General features: G+C 36.7%; 1 pseudogene; it reads left to right on the forward strand.

Moving 5' to 3' along the window:
* The first annotated feature begins 15,284 nt into the window (after positions 1–15,284).
* LOC113931238 lies at positions 15,285–15,990 on the forward strand (annotated as a pseudogene).
* The last annotated feature ends 5,456 nt before the right edge of the window (positions 15,991–21,446 follow it).

The following is a 21,446-nucleotide window of genomic DNA, read 5'->3' on the forward strand; positions in this document are numbered from 1 at the left end:
ACCCTACCAATATATTGGTTTATAAGAGGATCTCAGAAATTCATTTCTGGGCACCTGGGTGGCTCAGTCTAAGCGTCTGCCTTCGGGTCAGGTCATGATCCCAAGGTCCCGGGATCGAGTCCCACATTGGGCTCCCTGCTCGGGGGAAGCCTGCTTCTCCCTCTCCCACTCCCGCTGCTTGTGTTCCTGCTCTCGCTATCTCTGTCTCTGTCAAATAAATAAAATCTTTAAAAAAAATTCATTTCTCACATTACTTAATCCTTTCCAATAGAATTGCATTTCTAACTAAAAATCAGAATTTTTGTCAGGGAATATGAAGAATGAGGTGAATATTTTCCTCTGAGTGTTCAAATAAAATATTACACACTTAATCCAACTGAATTAATGGCTTGAGGATAAAGGTACCTATCTGACAACTAGGGTGGATACCAATTTGTGTAGTAAATGCCCAAAATATATAGTATTTTTTTATTGGATTTAATGATCTGCTCTACTTAAAAAAAATGATATGGAGAAGTCAGTATTATATAGGACAAATTTCAAAGACTTATGTGTAAATAGCATATTAAAATAGGAAACATTGATCATACATTAAATATATATTATTTCAAATACTCTATTTTTGAAAAGTCACTGGAGTTTATTGAAGAACAAAACTTCTTGTTATATTTTTTAGAGGGAAGTTTTCTTATGAATGTTTTGGGGTCAAGTTCTTAGTTTTCCTTTCATGCCTTGAATTGTAAGACTCTGTGGAAAATGACTAATATGAAGAAAAACACTTTATGAAATGATAATAGTTCCTTTATCTTAGGCATACCTTAATACAATGGCTTAGGAAATGGGGAATTATAATGATTTAGTGTGATAAAGTAAATGTGAGTAACAAGGTAAATGCCAACTATTTTATGAAAATTATGGAGCTTTTATAATAATTTTGAGAGAAGCAAGTTAAGTTGGATGTTTATATAGTTAGGCTTGGATACTTACTTCTTTTCACAGCAACTAATAATGGGGAAAATTTTATGAGCAATCTCTATTCACCCATTTCAGAATAATAGGAACAAAATTTAACGTGTTGTTTTCCAGGCCACAATAACCGTCTTTGCTAATAATTCTCTATTTTTTTTCTTCTTTTAAGAAGCAGATAACTAAAGAGAGATGATTTGCCTCATTTTTTAAAAAGATTTTATTTTTAGTAATTTCTACACCCAATGTGGGGCTTAACTTACAACCCCAAGATCATGCTCTACTGACTGAGCCAGCCAGGTTCCCCTATTTGCCTAATTTTTAAAAAAGCACTGGGTGTTATATGCAACTTATGAATTACTAAACACTACATCTGAAACTAATGATGTACTATATGTTGGCTAATTGAATTTAAATTAAAAAATAAAAATAAATAAAAATAAAAGTGAATGAAAATCTAGGATTAAAATGCCTTTTTCTCTGAGTTTCTTATGAAATGATCTCAGACCCAAATCTGTTAAAGCTACTCACATATTGTGAGTGTCATCCTGTTATTAATTATACTTGTAAACAAGCTGCTTTCAAAAGCCACACATGTTTAAGCTTACCCTGAGGACGATTACCCTTCTTGCGAGCACCAAGCCGTTGTGCTTCATTTTCTGAGTCAATGTGGTGTCTTTCATTGTCAGATACAATCTTGTGCTCTTGTTCACTGTCAGACCACATGAGAGATCTTTTCATCTCTTCATCCATTTGAAGTCTCCTATTTTCAAATATCAAACACTGTTCCTTCTCCATCTCTATCATGTGTGTTTCACTTTCAAACTCATTTTGGTATCTTTCACTTTCAGATTTTGCTAGATATTTTCCAGAATTGGAGTCTATTTGATGTCTTTCAAAGCTAACCCAATGTTTTTGAAGATCATCCCTATATTTTCCAGAGCTACGCTGAAGTCTTTCAGACCTAAATTGATATCTTCTAGAGCTATCCCAACATCTGCCAGAGTCAAAGTCCAATTTTTGTCTTTCAGAGTCAGTCAAGCATCTTTTAGATTCAAACCTGAAGCCCGTCCAGAATCCTTCGAAGTCAGAGGCCTTTTGGCAATCTTCAGCCTTCATCATGTGTTTCACGGAATCAGAATCAGAGACCATCCCCAGGCTTTCAGAATCTAAGTCCTTTGTACGTTTTTCAGACCAAGAATCCATCCAGTACCCCTCAGTGTCAGTGCTGGCACCCATGACACATTCTACAGCTGCTGAGGCTAGTCCATATCTTTCTGAGTCTGAGTCCATCTCACATGGTTCAGAATCAGAGTCCGTTATATATCTCTTAGATCTAATCTTTTCCTGGTGTTTTTCTTCCCCCATCAGATGTACCTCAGATGCAGAAGCTGAGTCCATTCCATCCCTATCCATGTCTGAGTCCATTACATACTTCTTAGAATCAGAGAGCATCCAGTTTTGTTTGGTCTCCATCAATCTTTTTTCAGATTCCATCAGGCATTTTACAGAATCTAAAGCTATTTGGCATTTTTCTGCCTTCAGCAGGTGTTTCACAGATGCAGAAGCAATTGGACATTTTTCTGAGTCTGAATCCATCTCTGATCTTTCATTGTCAGAGTTCAACACATATTTTTCAGAGTCAGAGTCTGCCAAGTATTTTTCTGGATCTGAGTCCATCAAGTATTTCAAAGAGTCAAAGTCCATCTGGCATTGTTCAATTCCCTCTAGTTGTTGCTCTGACTCCATCAAGTCTTTCACAGATCGTGAAGCTATCTGGCATTTTTCTGATTCTAGCAGGTATTTCATAGAGTTTGAGGCCATGGGACATTTTTCTGAGTCTGAATCCATTCCCCATATTATTGACTCAGAGTCTTTTGAATGTTCTTCTAAGTCAGAGTCCAAACCAATGCCTCTGTCAGAGTCAGAATCAATCACACATCTTTCAGAGCCAGAGTCCAGTGGGGGGGTATCATTTTCAACTATTGTTAGGTCTTGGAGACTTTTGTAGTCCAAAGAACCAGGTGAAGTTTCAGAAATTTTTGTATCAGAAGCTTCTGATTCAGACTTGCTTCCTTCATCCTGTGACATCATAACTGCTCTTTCATTACTTAAAGAAAAGACAAACATGAACACCTTAAAAATATTCATCAAATGTTAAATGTCAAATGTCTTCTCTGTTGAAAACCTCACTGTAGGAAAATATTATAGAGTATATATTTCTATCTATTAGAATGTAGAAAACAAGAAGCACCACCAACATTCTTGTGAACAAATTGGAAGAATATCAGCAGATTTTACACTTACTTTCATTTACCCTCACATTAACTGTTCTCCATCACAGCTGAAAGTAATAGCTTGCCTAGGATACTTCCTTGCAATGTACTGTTTTCTTGACCTGTCTAATTAATGCATCATTATTTTGGGAATTGAATATCATGTTAGAAATGTAGTGGAAAGTAAAACAAACTATTTCTATATTCTACTCTAAGTTAAGATTGTATGTATGTTTGTAGATCTGGTTATTAGTGAGGCTTACCTTAGAGTATTGAGCCTTTGTGGGGAAAAATATTCAAATTTGTCAGGTGCTGTTTCAATTGGAAGGGACACATGTTGAAGTGAAAATATAGGTTCACTTGATGAACTAGTTGTACGTATTGGCTGCAAAACAAAAGTAAAATAAATAAAAAACCAAGTTATAATTTTTCAGTTGCATTTACCAAGAAACACAGAACACTTAGGAATTTTGATGGGGGGGATATCACTTAATTAGCTGCACTTGTGCTTAAGGGTAAGTCATGGTGAGAACCTCTTCCAAAGTAAAACTTCAGAATTAATATTTAACTATAAGGACAGACATCATAGATACATTATGAGGTATCTTCCTAGCCTCTACTTTTCCAAGAACTAGTGGCCATTTCCAATGATGCATTTGTACTCTGTTACCCACTCCCTTGGTTGGAGGTAGCTGAAATTTGGCCCAAACTGGGGCAGATTCTCTTTCCTGGGGATTTAGAGTTAGAATTCAGAAGTTTTTTGTTTGTTATGGTTTTTCTGCTGGTTGTTTGAAATGGGGATAGGCAATCTCAGGCACCACAAAAAAAACAATGTCTGTCATATGACTAGAGAAGTAGAAAAAAGGTCAATGTGTAGAGAATGTGAAGAATAAAACAGCCATATATAAAGGAAGTTGAAACAAGAGATCATATGCCTCTAGAGAAACAGATGAAAACATTTTTCTTGATTCCAGTTCCTCCTAAGTATTAACTTTACTTTCTACCCTTGAGTTCTCCATGGCAATCATGATCCTTGACTTGAGTTCTTACCAGACCCTTTTGTTTTTGCTCAAGCTAGTATGAGTAGGGTTTTGTTCTTTTCAAACAAAAGGACTCTCATAGACATCATAATTGCTGCTAATATTTTATTGTTAGCTTCAAAGTAGAACATACCTAATAAGTATGTCTTTTGGGCAAAGAAAGTGTCCAGGCACAGGAGAAGAGAAAGTTGAAGAATGATCAAAATGAATTTTATCTATGTAAAAAGACTTATTCCATTTTCAATGAAACCTGAGCAAAAAATTGTAGACTTATAACATGTAATTTAGGTATGATATAAGAAAAAAATATTGCATGAGGTTTACTATACTCTATAATTGATTATAATACAAGGTTTGGAATCTTCTGTCTCAGCAGATAATTGTGAAGCTCACATGAAATAATGAGTAAGAGAAAACACTCACTATGGAAACTGGTAAAGACACAAAATGTAAAGGATTAACATAAGAAATAGAAAGGTAATGTTGATTTACATGGCAAACAAACATGAAAAATATTGAAATTTTCACATCCTAGGGGAGGTAGATAACAAATTTCATGTGCTTCTAAACATGATCTAAAACATGCCAATACTCAGAATTTCTTTGACTCCTATTCTCAAATCATAGTAATAGCTTTTCCATTATTATTGAAATTCACTAGTTTTCATCAGCTTGAAAGTCAAGACAAAAATTAAAGGGTGAGGAAAAATACAAGCAGATTTTTTTAAAAGATTTTATTTATTTATTTGAGAGAGAGAATGAGAGAGAGAGAGAGAGAGAGAGCATGAGAGGGGGGAGGGTCAGAGGGAGAAGCAGACTCCCTGCTGAGCAGGGAGCTCGATGCGGGATTCGATCCTAGGACTCCAGGATCATGACCTGAGCAGAAGGCAGTCGCTTAACCAACTGAGCCACCCATGTGCCTTACAAGCAGATTTTATTCAAGGGGCGCCTGGGTGGGTCAGTCAGTTAAGCATCTGCCTTCGGCTCAGGTCATGATCCCGGAGTCCCAGGATCAAGCCTTGCATCAGGCTCCCTGCTCAGCAGGAAGTCTGCTTCTCCTTCTGCCCCTCATCCTGCTCAGACTCTCTCTCTCTCACTCTATCTTTGAAATAAATAATTAAAATCTTTAAAAAATGTTAAAAGATTTTACTCAACTAGATATAATATATGCCTAATAAAATAATATTTGCCTTTATAAATTGGTAACTAATATCTTTTCATGTATTAGATTTATCAGGCTACCAGGCCTCCTGAGGAACTATACAGATAATGTTTTTACTCTTTCCAAAAGAACCTAGGGCAGCTAAATATTCTACTACATTGATAAAAACTCTAACAGAAAATTCAGTAAATATGGAATTCACAGTGGTTATTTAGGATTGGCATACTGCCTGAAGTTTTGGGGACTTTGACTAGAACAAACCTTTATGTCTGCATTTGGAGTACTAAACCAAATACCTTCCCTAGCAGGAATACTTTCAAAGATAGTATAGAGCATTAGAAGGTTTAAGTGTTCTTCCCAGTAATACCACCATCCAGAGATGACACTTTTGAAATGTATTTTTGCTAGTTAATTAAACTTCACCTAACATCAAAAGAGGGGGAAGGATGTTTATAAATTCATTAGAACTCTGTAAAATATAATCTACCTTTATGTCCAAGACTACCTTTTCCTGAGAACTGTAATTCTGTACAGTACTGAGAAGTTCTAATTGAGAGAAAAAATAATTGCTGTGAAAACTAAATTCAATTAGATTGTTAAATAAATGTGTCCAACTAATGAATCTGTATAAAGTTGCCCCCTCTTTCTAGACAGTTGCTTCTTTCCTCTAAAGAATATTAATTCTACAGTTTTTTTAAATTTTCAGTTAGCCAACATATAGTACATCATTAGTTTTTGAGCTAGTGTTCAATAATTCATTAGTTGTGTGTAACACCCAGTGCTCATCACAACACATGCCCTCCTTAATACCCATCACCTGACTATCCCATCTCCCCACCCCCCTCCTTTCTGTAACCCTCAGTTTGTTTCCTGGAGTCCAGAGTCTCTCATGGTTTGTCTCCCTCTCTGATTTCTTCCCATTCAGTTTTCCCTCCCTTCCCCTATGGTCCTCCACACTATTCCTAATGGTCCACATATGAGTGAAACCATATGATAATTGTCTTTCTCTGCTTGACTTATTTCACTTTAGAGTTTTATACTGTAACCTAAACCAACTTTCAGTTAAGCCTGTAAGGCTCTGTCCAAAGGTTTATACCCTTGTTTTTCCTTTATTTTTATCTGCTATTTTTACTGTATCTTGTAAAGAACAAAGTTGTAATTTCATTCTATAATCTTAACAGATTAGTCATTAAGATGAAGAAATTTGGGTGCCTCGGTGGCTCAGTCGTTAAGCATCTGCCTTCCGCTCAGGTCATGATCTCAGGGTCCTGGGATGAGCCCCGCATCGGGCACCCTGCTCAGCGGGAAGCCTGCTTCTACCCTCTCCCACTCCCTCTGCTTGTGTTCCCTCTCTCGCTGTGTCTCTCTCTGTCAAATAAATAAATAAAATCTTTAAAAAAAAGATGAAGATATTTATTACTCAGACCATTTCTTGATCTGATGACATCGGTGTCATAGACACACACACCTATAATATACAGTTGTATCCTAGTTAGTCATTGTTCTAAAAGAAATGGACTCACGGGTTATCTAGGCCTCAGAGTGTAAAAGATGACTCCCAAGTGAACCCTCAGGTGCATGGGGAATGTGAAAATAACAAAAAGGTTACATTAATAAGCTATATTATATAGGAAGCTTTTCCTCCACAATCTGTGTTTTTTTAGTAAAAAGTATCATTGTATAACTAATGTTAATCTTTAATGCAATTACATGAAAAGGAAGTCATAGCATGTGATTTGCAAAATTTTAAGGATTTTAAGGTAAATAGGGAGTTTAAGGGGAGCAGGGATAGTGCAAGGCAAGGAGCCCCTTTACTTTCTAAAAGAAGTAAGGCCTGTAGTCATGAAACGACTCTTAAGTGGTCCTCATTTTGGTAAGCCATCCCCACCATTGTACATTGCGCATTTCCCTAGAGGTTTACTTTTGGAAAGCATCACTAGTAAAAATGCCCATTTGCAATTTGATATCAAGGAAAGAAGCCAGAATATCCAAGTATTTTCAACAAGCACCCTAAGAAAGTATAGCCTAGTTTAAGAAAAAATGAGCTAGATGAAAGGCTGGCAAACTATGCCTTGTGAGCCAAATCCAGCCCACGATCAGTTTTTGTATGCCTCAAGAGGAAAGGAAGACTTTCATGTTTTAAAATTGTAAAAAAGTGAAGTGCAAAAATCTATTAGCCCATCAGTGAGAACAGTTCCTTCAATAGTTGAGAACAGAGTGCTGAAAAGTCCCAAATATTTAAGAACTAGTCCTTTACAGAAAAAGTTTGCCATCCTCTGAACTACATGAATTCCAATGACTTTTCTGACTCAGAGTCCATGAGCTTATGTTTTTAAGCAAGATTAATAGCCCTTTTTAAGTACTTTGAGATAGTTTTCCCATGTAGAGAAACGATCAATTTGCTTAATTTTTTGAGAGTTCAGAGGCTTCTCTTTGCATCTTTAATGGTGTTAAAGTCATACAGTAGTTTGCCCCTAGAGAAATTTGTGACTTATCCATCTGAAAATGTAATTTGTGATTGCCTAAGAGGGATTCTCTGTGGATCCTCTGGACTGAAGAAAAAAAATGATCCAATTAATTCACAAACACTATACATGGAGAAACGTTTTTACATTAAAAGACTTTGTAGAGGGACATCTGGGTGACTCAGTCAGTTAAGCGTCTGCCTTCAGCTCAGGTCATGATCTCAGGGGTCCTGCTCAGCGGGGAGTCTGCTTCTCCCTCTCCCTCTGCCTCACCTCTAGCTCGTGCTTGTTCTCTCTCGCTCTCTCTTGCTCTTTCTCTCTATCTCAAATAAATAAATAAAATCTTAAAAAAAGACTTTATGGAATTCTAGAGTGCTGAACCACCCAAGAATTTTTGCCCTACACCCAAAAGCTGATTCTCAGAGATGCCAAGAGAATAAGGGGGTGACTCGTAATAATAGACTCTGTTTCAAAAGAGTGGGAATGGTGGTTAACCAATATCACTCCTCTTTCCTACAAAATGAAAGCTTTCCATTTTAATTTTACAAGCCTTGCAGTGCAACCTTCATCCTGTGAGTGAGATAACTGGATATAATATAAACTAATCACTTCTTCATTTGACAATGTTGTCATCACTCCCTACTAAAATCTTTTAGTCACACATATTTTGTCAAACTACTCTATAACATATGAAATATTAGTACTGCCTAAAATGATCACAGATCTAAAAATGTAAGGGAGTATTTCAAGTTACATGCCAAAGAACAACAAATATTATTATGAGATAATTACTTTCTCCTGATCTGATTTTTTCTTATTCCATATACATATATAATTGTTTCCTCAATTTTTTTTCTAGTTACCTATTGCCTTGGCAATATACTTGAATTATAAGTTCTATATAACATGAATATGATTTTATTATGCAAGCATAAACCTTTAACCTAGCAATTCTCAGGTTTCCATCAGCAATACAATATTTCAACTTTTATAGTTAGTGAGTCATGTTGCACTCTTACAAAATTTATTAGAAAGGACACTCCAGAGAAAAATGAATTTATAGTAGGTACCACATAATCTGTAAGCAAGATATTTATTTATTTTTAAAAAGATTTTATTTATTCATTTAGAGAGAGAGAGTGAGAGAGCACAAGCCAGGGGAGGGGCAGAGGGACAGGGAGAGAGAGAATCTCAAGTGGACTCCACACTGAGCATGGAGCCCAATGCGGGGCTCGATCAGGACCAGGACCCTGAGATCATGACCCGAGCTGAAATCAAAAGTCAGATGCTTAACTGACTGAGCCACCCAGGTGCCCCAAACAAGATATTTATTTATTTATTGGAATGCTTTTTAGTATTTGTGATTGTGAAAGTATAAGATTATAAATTAAAATAGATCCATGTTTTATATAAAACATATTTATTCTCTATAGAAAATAAAGAGATACATCCTGATAGAAAATTTTAAATGTGAGAAATCTATTAAAGTAATTTTGATAAAAAATTTCACATTAGTTTTGCCTTAGATTTTCTCTCAGCTCTTTCCTAGTATATTTATCATATTATAGGAATCAACCACAGGGATATGATTAACCATACGGGCTATGAAATTAGACTGAGCTGGGTTCGAGTTTGGGCTTTGTTACTTATTATTGTGTAAATTTAGGGAAGTCACTTAACCTCTCTGTGGCTTTGTTTCCTTTTCTATAAAGTGAGGATAAAAGAGTTGATATGGCTTTTGAATAGCAACGGAAACAATCAACAGAACTAAAAGACAACTTACTGAATGGGAGAAGATATTTGCAAATGACATATCTGATAAATGGTTAGTATCCAAAATATATAAAGAACTTATACAACTCAATGCCAAAGAATAATCCAATTAAAAATGGTCAGATATGAACATTTCTCCAAAAAAGACATACAGATGGCTAACAGACACATGAAAAGATGCTTCACATCATTCATCATCAGGGAAATGCAAAACTACAATGAGATATCATCTCACACCTGTCAGAATGGCTAAAATCAAAAGCACAAGAAACAACAAGCATTGGTGAGTGTGGTGATAAGGAACCCTCTTGTACTGTTGGTAGGAATGCAAACTGGTTCAGCCACTGTGGGAGACAGTATGGAGGTTCCTCAAAAAAATTAAAAATAGAACTACCCTATGATCCAGGAATTTCTCTACTGGGTATTTACACAAAGGATACAAAAAACACTAATTTGAAGGGATACATGCACCCCTACATTTATTGCAGAATTATTTACAATAGCCAAACTATGGAAGCAGCCCAAGTGTCCATAGATAGATGAATGGATAAAGAAAATGTGCGACACACACACACACACACACACACACACACACACTGGAATATTAATTAGCCATATAAAGAATGAAATCTCGCCATTTGCAACAAAATGGATGGAGTTTAAAGTATAATGCTAAATGAAATTAATCAGTCAGAGAAAGACAAACACCATATGATTTCACTCATATGTAGAATTTAAGAAACAAAACAAATGAACAAAGAAAAAATGAGACAAACAGAAAAATGGACCCTTAACTATAGAGAAGGGTGGTGGTTGCCAGAGGGGAGGAGGATGGGGGGGATGGGTGAATTAGGTGATGGGGATTAAAGAGTACACTTATCATGATGAGCACTGAGAAATGTCTACAATCATTGAATCACTATATTGTACACCTGAAACTAATATAACACTGTATGCTAACTATATTGGAATTAAAATAAAAAACTTAATAAAAAAGAGGTGATGTGAAGATTGTAAGAGATATAATTGGATTATAGGATTATAATTGTTTAACACAATGTTTGGTAAATAATAAAGTGCTTTATATGTACTTATTGTTGTTTTTAATCATTCAGTGCCAAATTATCTTTAAGTTATTATGTAGCTAAGAAAATTCTGCTCTATGGTAATTTGAGTATTGGCTAGTATTTTACTGAGTTAAATAATTAGTATATTATAGGGTAGAAAAAGTTTGTAATATTTAGTGACCTAGAACATTCAGTTTTTGTTGTTATATGCCTGTTTAGGGAGATAATGGGCTATGTGACTCATGCTTTGTTGATATTACTCAGAACTTTTTCTCTTTCCAGTTAATTTAATTTACATTTGTTTTGTTGGGTGGTTATAATAATTATAGAAGTAATTTTCATCCACAAAATTAAAGAGATTACATTCTGGTTGCTTCCTAGAACAGCTTTATATTTTTATATAGTCAATCAATAGCAAATAGCAGGTATGATATACCTTAATACATTTTTTAAGGCTGAGAGGACTAAAATTTTTAAAAAATAAATCCTCCTTTCCCACTCAAATCAGACAATTCCAAATGAGAAGTAAGATGCAGTAGTTAGATTTCATAGATTGGTGATCTGATGTCATGAACATTGGTTCAACATGCTTGTAGAAGTTGTTTAACTGTAAATTTCTACAGATGTTCATGCTTTCTGAAACATAATTATAGGGTCCTGTCTTTCTTAAATGTACGTAAGAGCATAAGACTGATGTAGAAGTAAGTTCTCCAACTGACAATTTATGGTATGTTTGCCATTACATGAAAATGGTAGACTATATGAGTAGCTAAAGATAAAAGATTTCTCATATTCACAAGTACAAAAACATAATTACCAAAGTTATGTAGTGCAGTTATGTTGATTCCACTGTTCAAAATTATGAGTTTGTTAGCCTAAATATTTCATTAATGACTTTATTACAAGTGTCAATATGTGTTAATTGAATTTGACTCTCTAAAATAAAATGTAATATTTGTGAGCACATAATAAATAGTCTTTTTAATTTGGTCATTTATGGCCTCAATTAAGGTAAAAGCACTTAAAGGAAATAAATAGTTTTTCTGGTGAAGAAAAGCTAAGCAGTATAATTGCTGAATTTTCTATTTTTCCTCCATGTGTTATAGTTCTTATAACTCAGATATAGTTCTTTGTGAATTCTATTCTAAAATAAATTTAGAAAACTTAAATTTGTTACACCAGTTTTTATAAAATCGGGCCCAACTTTGTAACATAATATAGTTTTTGTACTTTTTTCTTTTCTTTTTTCTTTATTTTTATTTATTTACTTTTAACAATTTTTTTAAAGATTTTATTTATTTATTTGACAGAGAGAGACACAGCGAGAGAGGGAACACACGCAGGGGGAGTTGGAGAGGGAGAAGCAGGCTTCCCGCTGAGCAGGGAGCCCGAAGTGGGCCTCGAACCCAGGACCCTGGGGCCATGACCTGACCTGAAGGTAGACGCTTAAAGACTGAGCCACTCAGGAGCCCCGGTACTTTTTTCTTTTCACTGCTTTCTTTTGATTCTTCTGTATTATTGGATAGCAGCAAGAAAGGCTACACAGGAAAGATAATGATACTGAATGCAAGGCCAAGGAATTAAGGCTTGGTATTATGTACAAAATGTAGATGCTAGGGAACCACTAATCCTACTTCTTCTAGCACATAGTACTTGAGCTCTAAATATAAAAGGACTGTGGTAGCTGCTGCAAAGGAACACCAAGACAAATCAAGCATGGATCTTCCATCAAATGGCTGCTACACAGGGTTATGGGAAGGACTAATATAATATATTACTATAGTAGAGATAATAAATATCATAAAGAAGATACAGATAAGTGTAGTAGGTCAAGCAAGGGAACATGGTATCTTGCTAGGTATATCTTGTATATACTTAGTGGAACAGGTGATATTCAAACTTGAATTTAAAGATGGGTGGAATCTGGGTATGCTTAAATGAGGGAGAAAGAGCATAACAAGCAACAAGCATGAGGAAAGGCACAGATGTGACAAAGCACAGAGCATACAGTGTCAAATTGGCATGATCAAATGGTTAGTGGAAACCAATGGGGGAAATATATTTGGGAAGGTAGGATTAACAATAGATTAGGGAAGACCTTAAAAGCCATTCCAAAGAATTTTGGCTGTGTTCTGTTGACAATTAGGGAAATATTGAAGGTTAAGAAGCACTGACATGATTACGTTTATGATTTGAGTAGATAAACAGCAGCAGAGTATTAAATATACTGATAAGGTATAAAACAAGGGAGAAAACCCAGGCAAATACTTTAAGAGGACTGCTTAAAAACTTTTTCTAAAAAGAAAAAAAAATTTCTACATTTTCTCTGTCAGGCCCATTATCTTCCCTTTCCAAAGGTCAGCATCATCTGGTGTACATATCCCAATTACATTTTTGCTCTTTTATTGTATTTTTTATGTTCTTTAACAGAGTTATGTAATATTCTCCATAAGTGTCTTACCCAATTAAAAAAATTATAAAAAAAGACTGCTGATTATAGTGGTATGAAGAATTTGGTAATCTCTCCCTGCAAAATAAAAGTATATAAATGGGCAAAATTAAGGAAGATGGTGGCAGAGTAGGAGGATCATAAGCTCATCTCATCCCATGAACAAAACTAGATAATTATCAAATCATTGGAAATACCCCAGAAATCAACCTGACGACTGACAGAACAAACTTCACAACTAAAGGGAGAGAAGACGCCACATTGAAGAAGGTAGGACTTGTGAAGACATACTGTGTTTTATGCTAATGGAATAAACCAGTATCCTAGCTTTCTATCTTTTTATCTTAAAAGAAGTCCATGAATCTTAAAAAATCCTAAATTGCATCCATAGTACCCAAAGATTTACTATGCCTTTTTCTTACATATCAAATGAACGCCAAGAAGCTTCTTATGACCGGGGCTTTGTTAACAAAAGTTGGATGGCTTTAAAAATGAAAATCTAACTAACAGATCAACTTATTTATTCATGAGATTCAGTTTCTATCAAACTTGGAGAATCAATTTACATTATAAAATGCTAAACCATTAGCATTATAAGCTGCAACCTTAAACCAACTTTTCAGCTGCTCACCCAAACCCTCTCTCAACCCTGAGAAATGTGGTTTAGGGGAGAAACAGAACATGGATGCTGCAGAAAGGAGGAAGCAGTGGTCACAGAGAAGGGTGAGAGAGTAGAGCACACAGGGGGATGCACAAGAAGAATATTTCCCCAAAGCCATTGCCTTAGAAAATGAGAGGGGCTGAATTTCATGAGTTCTTGCAGCAAGTGAGGCTTAAAGCCTGGAGTATTAAATGTCAGTGGGCATGGCTGGGATAGAGCTCTGAGGGTACTGCCCTGGCTCTGAGAAGAAAGCAGGCAAGCAAAGTAGTGGCAGACAGCATGGAAACAGCAATTTGAGGAATGCCTGGGGCACACAGTAGGGAAATTACTCAATTCTTGGAGACTTTTCCAGAGAGGCAGTATTCAATGAGACACCTCTCTGGGGAGAAAGGAGCTGGCTGGAGCCATTTACCTCACCTAACCCCTCAGTATAAACAGAATCGTCTATGGGAAGCAGCAGTGCACCACTGGCTGCTTAATTTGCTTACACCAAGCCTCACACCCCTCTGCTCTAGCGGGACTGCCCTTCTCAGCCAAGTTTGCCTCAGTCCAAGCAAGGTAGACACCTCCCCCAGAAGACCAGAACAAACCCCTGCTCAAGCATCTCTAAACCTGGAGTTTTAAGGGTCAGCAGGCTTAGCTGGGATGGAGCCCAGAGAGTACTGCTTTGTTCCTGGATAGAAGGCAGGCAAAAAACTCAGAGGCAGACAGCAAGGAAACAGCTATCTGAAAAACACGTGGGGCATAGAGGCGGAGATTATTCCCTCTTCTCAGAGTGCTTCCCTGAGAGGTGGTATACACAGAAAAAAATGGAAAGACCATAAATACATGGAAGTTAAACAACATCCTACTAAACAATGAATGGGTCAACCAGGAAATATAAGAAATTTGAAAATACGTGGAAACAATGAAAATGAAAACACAACAGGCCAAAACCTTTGGGATGCAGCAAAAGTGGCCCTAAGAGGGAAGTTTATAACAATACAGGCTTACCTCAAGAAGCAAGGAATATCTCTAATAAATGACCTACCCTTACACCTAAGGCAGCTAAAAAAGGAATAACAACCAAAGCTTAAAGCCAGTAGAAGGAAGGAATTAAAAAAGATTAGAGTGGAAATAAATGATAGAATAAATGATATACAAACAAAGAACAAACACACAGAAGAACAGATCAATGAAACCAGGAGTTGGTTCTTTGAAAAAATTAATAAAATTGATAAACCTCTAGCCAGACTTACAAAAAAGAAAGAAAATGACCCAAATAAATAAAATCACAGCGGCCGTGGCGCCGACACCTCGGCAGCCACGGCGGCGGGGCCGCGGCGGGCGCCGACTGGGCCCGCCCTCTTCCCCCCCGCCCCGCCCCGCGCCATCGCCCGCGGGGCAGCTGTCAGCTCTCCTCAGCGTCAGGCCGAGACTCTGTGTATGCTGAGCCGCTGCGACCGCAGGCTGCTGCACGTCCTGGGCCTTAGCTTCCCGCTGCTGACCCCCCGGCCGCTTTTCCTCTGCTCTCACCGCCTCATGAAACTGGTCGTGTTCGTCCTCGGCGGTCCCGGCGCCGGCAAGGGGACCCAGTGCGCCCGCATCGTCGAGAAATACGGTTACACACACCTTTCTGCAGGAGAACTTCTTGGTGATGAAAGGAAGAACCCAGATTCACAGTATGGTGAACTCATTGAAAAGTACATTAAAGATGGAAAGATTGTGCCAGTTGAGATAACCATCAGTTTGTTAAAGCGGGAAATGGATCAGACAATGGCTGCCAATGCTCAGAAGAATAAATTCTTGATTGATGGGTTTAGAGAAATCAAGACAACCTTCAAGGTTGGAACAAGACCGCCTTCAAGGTTGGAACAAGACCATGGATGGGAAGGCAGATGTGTCTTTCGTTCCGTTTTTTGACTGTAATAATGAGATCTGTATTGAACGATGCCTTGAGAGGGGAAAGAGTAGTGGTAGAAGTGATGACAACAGAGAGAGCTTGGAGAAGAGAATTCAGACCTATCTTCAGTCAACAAAGCCAATTATTGACTTATATGAAGAACTGGGGAAAGTCAAGAAAATAGATGCTTATAAGTCTGTTAACGAAGTTTTTGATGAGGTTGTGAAGCTTTTTGACAAAGAAGGCTAACTCTAAACCTGAAAGCATTCTCAAAATCATGCTTGAATATTGCTTTGATAGCTGTTATTACAACCCCCTTTTAGGGCATTTTTAATCTTTCATAATTACATCTCAGTTAATGGCTGGAAAGTTTTAACCTTTCCTAATTACATCTCAGTTAATGGCTGGAAAGTATGTAGTAAGGCAAATTAAATTTTTTATTTTAGATTTTTTTGGTTATAGGAGTATACAGTGAATTCGGGTCTAACTTCATCTTAGCTATGGTGTTTACAAAACAAAGAAGGATATCAGCTTAGTTCTTTGTTTTTACTCAAAAAGCATATCCCTTTTATAGTTTGTGCCTTCTGTGAGCAAAACTTTTTAGTATGTCTGTACATCCCCTTAATAATTACAACATATTAGGATTAGGGATTCCCCACTTCCTTGTTTTCTTGCAGGTTTTAAATTTCCAACCTGTTAAGTGAATTTGTGGACCAAATTCCAAAGGAACTTAACTGTGTAGTCGGTTCTTGCAAAATGTGTTTGGTAAACGAACTCATAAAATGAATTCCTAGAAGTGTTTTAGTATTTATCAAATAATTGACCATTTCCTATTGAAAGATAAGAAAATTTAGGCTTTGTTTTATTACAACTTACACAGAGTTGTGTGACAGGGCATCTTCTTTGCTTTCAGGGATTGGGATGGGGGTCACTGGGGGTTCAGAGCCTGGCAGAATTGTCAGCTTTATTCTGACATAAATCTGAGGGTAAGGGGCAAGGATCGCATCTAATGACCTGTATTCCTGTCCTCTATTATGTAGTGTTCTTAGTGATTAAACTGATCTTAACAGAATTCCTAGCAGTGGAACCTTGAAATGCATGTATGAGGTTTCTGGTCAATGATTTGGTTAGCGTTTTAGTAACACTTCATTCAAAGTGTTTTTGTTTGTTTTCTAGACTAAGTGTAGGCTTGGTATGAAGTAAAAACATCTAATGGCTAATTTCCCATTTGTGTTTTATTTTCTTGAATACTTTTTTTCAGTTATTTGTTTAAGGAGATTTAAAAATCATTACACTTTGGTCAGAAAAATAATAAATATGTCATATAAATGTTTAAAAAAATAAAATCACAAGTGAGAGAGGAGAAATAACCAATACCACAGAAATAAAATTATAAGAGAATATTATGAAAAAGTATATGACAACCAGTCACACAACTTGAAAGAAATGGATAAATTCCTAGAAACATATAAATTACCAAAACTGAAACAGGAAGATATAGAAAACTTGAACGGACTGATAACCAGCAAAGAAATTTGAGTCAGTAATCAAAATTGTCCCAACAAACAAAAGTCCAGGGCCAGATGGGTTTCCAGGGGAATTCTACCAAACATTTAAAGAAGAGTTAAGACCTATTCTCAAACTAGTCCAAAAAATAGAAAAAGGAAGGGAAACTTCCAAACTCATTCTATCAGGCCACCGTTACCCTGATACAAAACCAGATAGATTCCACTAAAAAAGAGAACTACAGTTCAATATACCTGATGAACATGGATGCAAACATTCTCAATAAAATGCTAGCAAAACAAATCCAACAATACATTAAAAAATCATTCACCACAATCAAGTGTGATTTAGTTCTAGGTTGCCAGGGTGGTTCAACATCACAAATCAATTAATGTGATACACCATACTAATAAAAGAAAGGATAAGAGCCATATGATCATTTCAATAGATGCAGAAAAAGCATTTGACAAAGTACAACATTGATTCATGATAAAAACTCTCAATAAAGTAGGGATAGAGGTAACACACCTCAACATAATAAATGCCATATATGGAAAACTCATGGCTAATATCATCCACAATGGGATAAAACTGACAACTTTTCCTCTACAGTCAGGAACAAGGCAGGGTTGTCCACTCTCACCAATGTTACTTAATATTGTATTGGAAGTCCTAGCCACAGCAATCAGACAACAAAGAAAAATGAAAGGCAATTAAATTAGCAAGGAAGAAGTAAAACTTTCACTATTTGCAGATGACATGATATTCTGTATAGAAAACCTAAAAGACTCCACCAAAAACCTGTTAGAACTGATAAATGAATTCAGTAATGTCACAGGATACAAAGTTAACATACAGAAATCTTTTGCATTTCTATACACCAATAATGAAGAAGCAGAAAGAGAAATCAAGGAATCAATCCCATTTATAATTGCACCAAATACCGTAAGATAGCTAGGAATAAACAACCAAATAGGTAAAAGACCTGTACTCTGAAAACTATAAAACACTGATGAAAGAAATTGAAGATGACACAAAGAAGTGGAAAGATATTCCATGCTCATGTACTGGAAGAACAAATATTGTTAAAATATCTATATTACCCAAAGCAATCTATACATTTAATGAAATCCCTATCAAAATACCACCAGCACTTTTCACAGAGCTAGAACAATCCTAAAATTTGTATGGAACTGCAAAAGACCCTGAATAGACAAAGCAACCTTGAAAAAGAAAAGCAAAGCTGAAGGCATTACAATTCCAGACTTCAACTTATATTACAAAACTGTAGTGATCAAAACAGTAGGGTACTGGCACAAAATAGACTCACAGATCATTGGAGCAAATAGAAAACCTAGAAATGAACCCACAACTATATGGCCAATTAATCTCTAGCATAGCAGGAAAGAGTAACCAATGGTAAAAAGTCTCTTCAATAAATGGTGCCAGGAAAACTGGACAGCAACACGCAGAAGAATGAAACTGGACCACTTTCTTATACCATACACAAAAGTAAATTCAAATTCAAATAATAATATATAATTCATTAGGTTGGCACAAAGATTAAACACATCATCACTTATAAAGTGATTATCATAGTGTCCAGTACACAGTAAACACTCCATAGATGAAAGCTAATATTATTACTTAGACCTGGCCAATATTATTACTTAGACTTACATTTCATTTAGTGCTTCTTTGGTAAGAGATGACAGTCCATGTAACTACACTTAAAAAGTATGTGAAACTGGGACGCCTGGGTGGCTCAGTCAGTTAAGCTTCTGCCTTTGGCTCAGGTAGTGATCCCAGGGTCCTGGGATCAAGCCCCCCATTGGGCTCCCTGCTCAGTGGGGAGTCTGCTTCTCCTTCTCCCACAGCCCCTCTCCCCTGCTCATGCTCTTTCTCTCTCAAATAAATAAATATTTTAAAAAGTATGTGGAACAAAGGCTTTAGTAAATTCAAAATGGATTAAAGACCTAAATGTGAGACTTGAAACCATAAAAATCCTGGAGGAGAAAACAGGCAGTATCCTGCTTGACATTCAGCCACAGCAACTTCTTTCTAGATATGTCTCCTGAGGCAAGGGAAACAAAAGCCAAAATAAACTATTGGGACTTCCTCAAAAAAATAAATAAATAAACTTCTGCACAGTGAAGGAAATAGTCAATGAAACTAAATGGCAACCTTTGGAATGGGAGAAGATATTTGCAAACGACCTATCTGATAATGGGTTAGTATCCAAATTATATAAAGAACTTATAAAACTCAACTCCCACTATATGCTACACCTGAAACTAATATTACACTCTATGTTAACTAAATAAAATTTAAATAAAAACTTAAAAAATAATAAAACAAAATATCTTCATTTGAGACTTCATACCAAATTATCTCAATGAAATTATTTTTTTTCAAAAATGTGAATTCAACCTCTACTTAGAGCTAGAGGGGTTTGAAAGAGAAAAGCATAAACATTTTTTAATTGTTATGTTAATCACCATACATTACATCGTTAGTTTTTGATGTAGTGTTCCATGATTCATTGTTTGTGCATAACACCCAGTGCTCCATGCAGAACGTGCCCTCTTTAATACCCATCATCAGGCTAACCCATGCCCCCACACCCCTCCCCTCTAGAACCCTCAGTTTGTTTTTCAGAGTCCATTGTCTCTCATGGTTCATCTCCCCCTTCAACTTACTCCCCTTCATTCCTCCCCTCCTGCTATCTTCTTCTTTTTTTTTTCTTAACATATATTGCATTCTTTGTTTCAGAAGTACAGATCTGTGATTCAACAGTCTTACACAATTCACAGCGCTCACCATAGCACATACCCTACCCAATGTCTATCACCCAGCCACCCCATCCGTCCCACCCCCCACCACTCCAGCAACCCTCAGTTTGTTTCCTGAGATTAAGAATTCCTCATATCAGTGAGGTCATATGATACATGTCTTTCACTGATTAACTTATTTCATTCAGCATAACACCCTCCAGTTCCATCCACATCGTTGCAAATGGCAAGCTCTCATTCCTTTGATGGCTGCATAATATTCCATTGTGTATATATACCACTTCTTCTTTATCCATTCATCTGTCGATGGACATCTTGGCTCTTTCCACAGTTTGGCTATTGTGGACACTCCTGTTATAAACATTGGGGTGCATGCACCCCTTCAGATCCCTACATTTGTATCTTAGGGGTAAATACCCAGTAATGCAATTGCTGGATAGTATGGTAGCTCTATTTTCAACTGTTTGAGGAACCTCCATACTGTTTTCCAGAGTGGTTGCCCCAGCTTGCATTCCCACCAACAGTGTAGGAGGGTTCCCCTTTCTCTGCATCCCTGCCAACATTTGTCGTTTCCTGACTTGTTAATTTTAGCCATTCTGACTGGTGTGAGGTGGTATCTCATTGAGGTTTTGATTTGGATTTCCCTGATGCCGAGCGATGTTGAGCACATTTTCATGTGTCTGTTGGCCATTTGGATGTCTTCTTTGGAAAAATGTCTGTTCATGTCTTCTGCCCATTTCTTGATTGGATTATTTGTTCTTTGGGTGTTGAGTTTGATAAGTTCTTTATAGATTTTGGATACTAGCCCTTTATCTGATATGTCATTTGCAAATATTTTCTCCCATTCTGTCGGTTGTCTTTTGGTTTTGTGGACTGTTTCTTTTGCTGTGGAAAAGCTTTTTATCTTGATGAAGTCCCAATAGTTCATTTTTGCCCTTGCTTCCCTTGCCTTTGGCGATGTTTCTAGGAAGAAGTTGTTGCAGCTGAGGTCGAAGAGGTTGCTACCTGTGTTCTCCTTTAGGATTTTGATGGACTCCTGTCTCACATTTAGGTCTTTCAACCATTTGCAGTCTATTTTTGTGTGTGGTGTAAGGAAATGGTCCAGTTTCATTCTTCTGCATGTGGCTGTCCAATTTTCCCAACACCATTTGTTGAAGAGACTGTCTTTTTTCCATTGGACATTCTTTCCTGCTTTGTCAAAGATGAGTTGACCATAGAGTTGAGGGTCCATTTCTGGCTCTCAATTCTGTTCCATTGATCTATGTGTCTCTTTTTGTGCTAGTGCCATACTGTCTTGATGATGACAGCTTTGTAATAGAGCTGGAAGTCTGGAATTTTGATGCCGCCAGCTTTGCTTTTCTTTTTCAATATTCCTCTGGCTATCGGGGTCTCTTCTGGTTCCATACA

This window comes from Zalophus californianus, chromosome X (assembly GCF_009762305.2).
Source record: "Zalophus californianus isolate mZalCal1 chromosome X, mZalCal1.pri.v2, whole genome shotgun sequence".
NCBI classification, from domain to species: Eukaryota; Metazoa; Chordata; class Mammalia; order Carnivora; family Otariidae; genus Zalophus; species Zalophus californianus.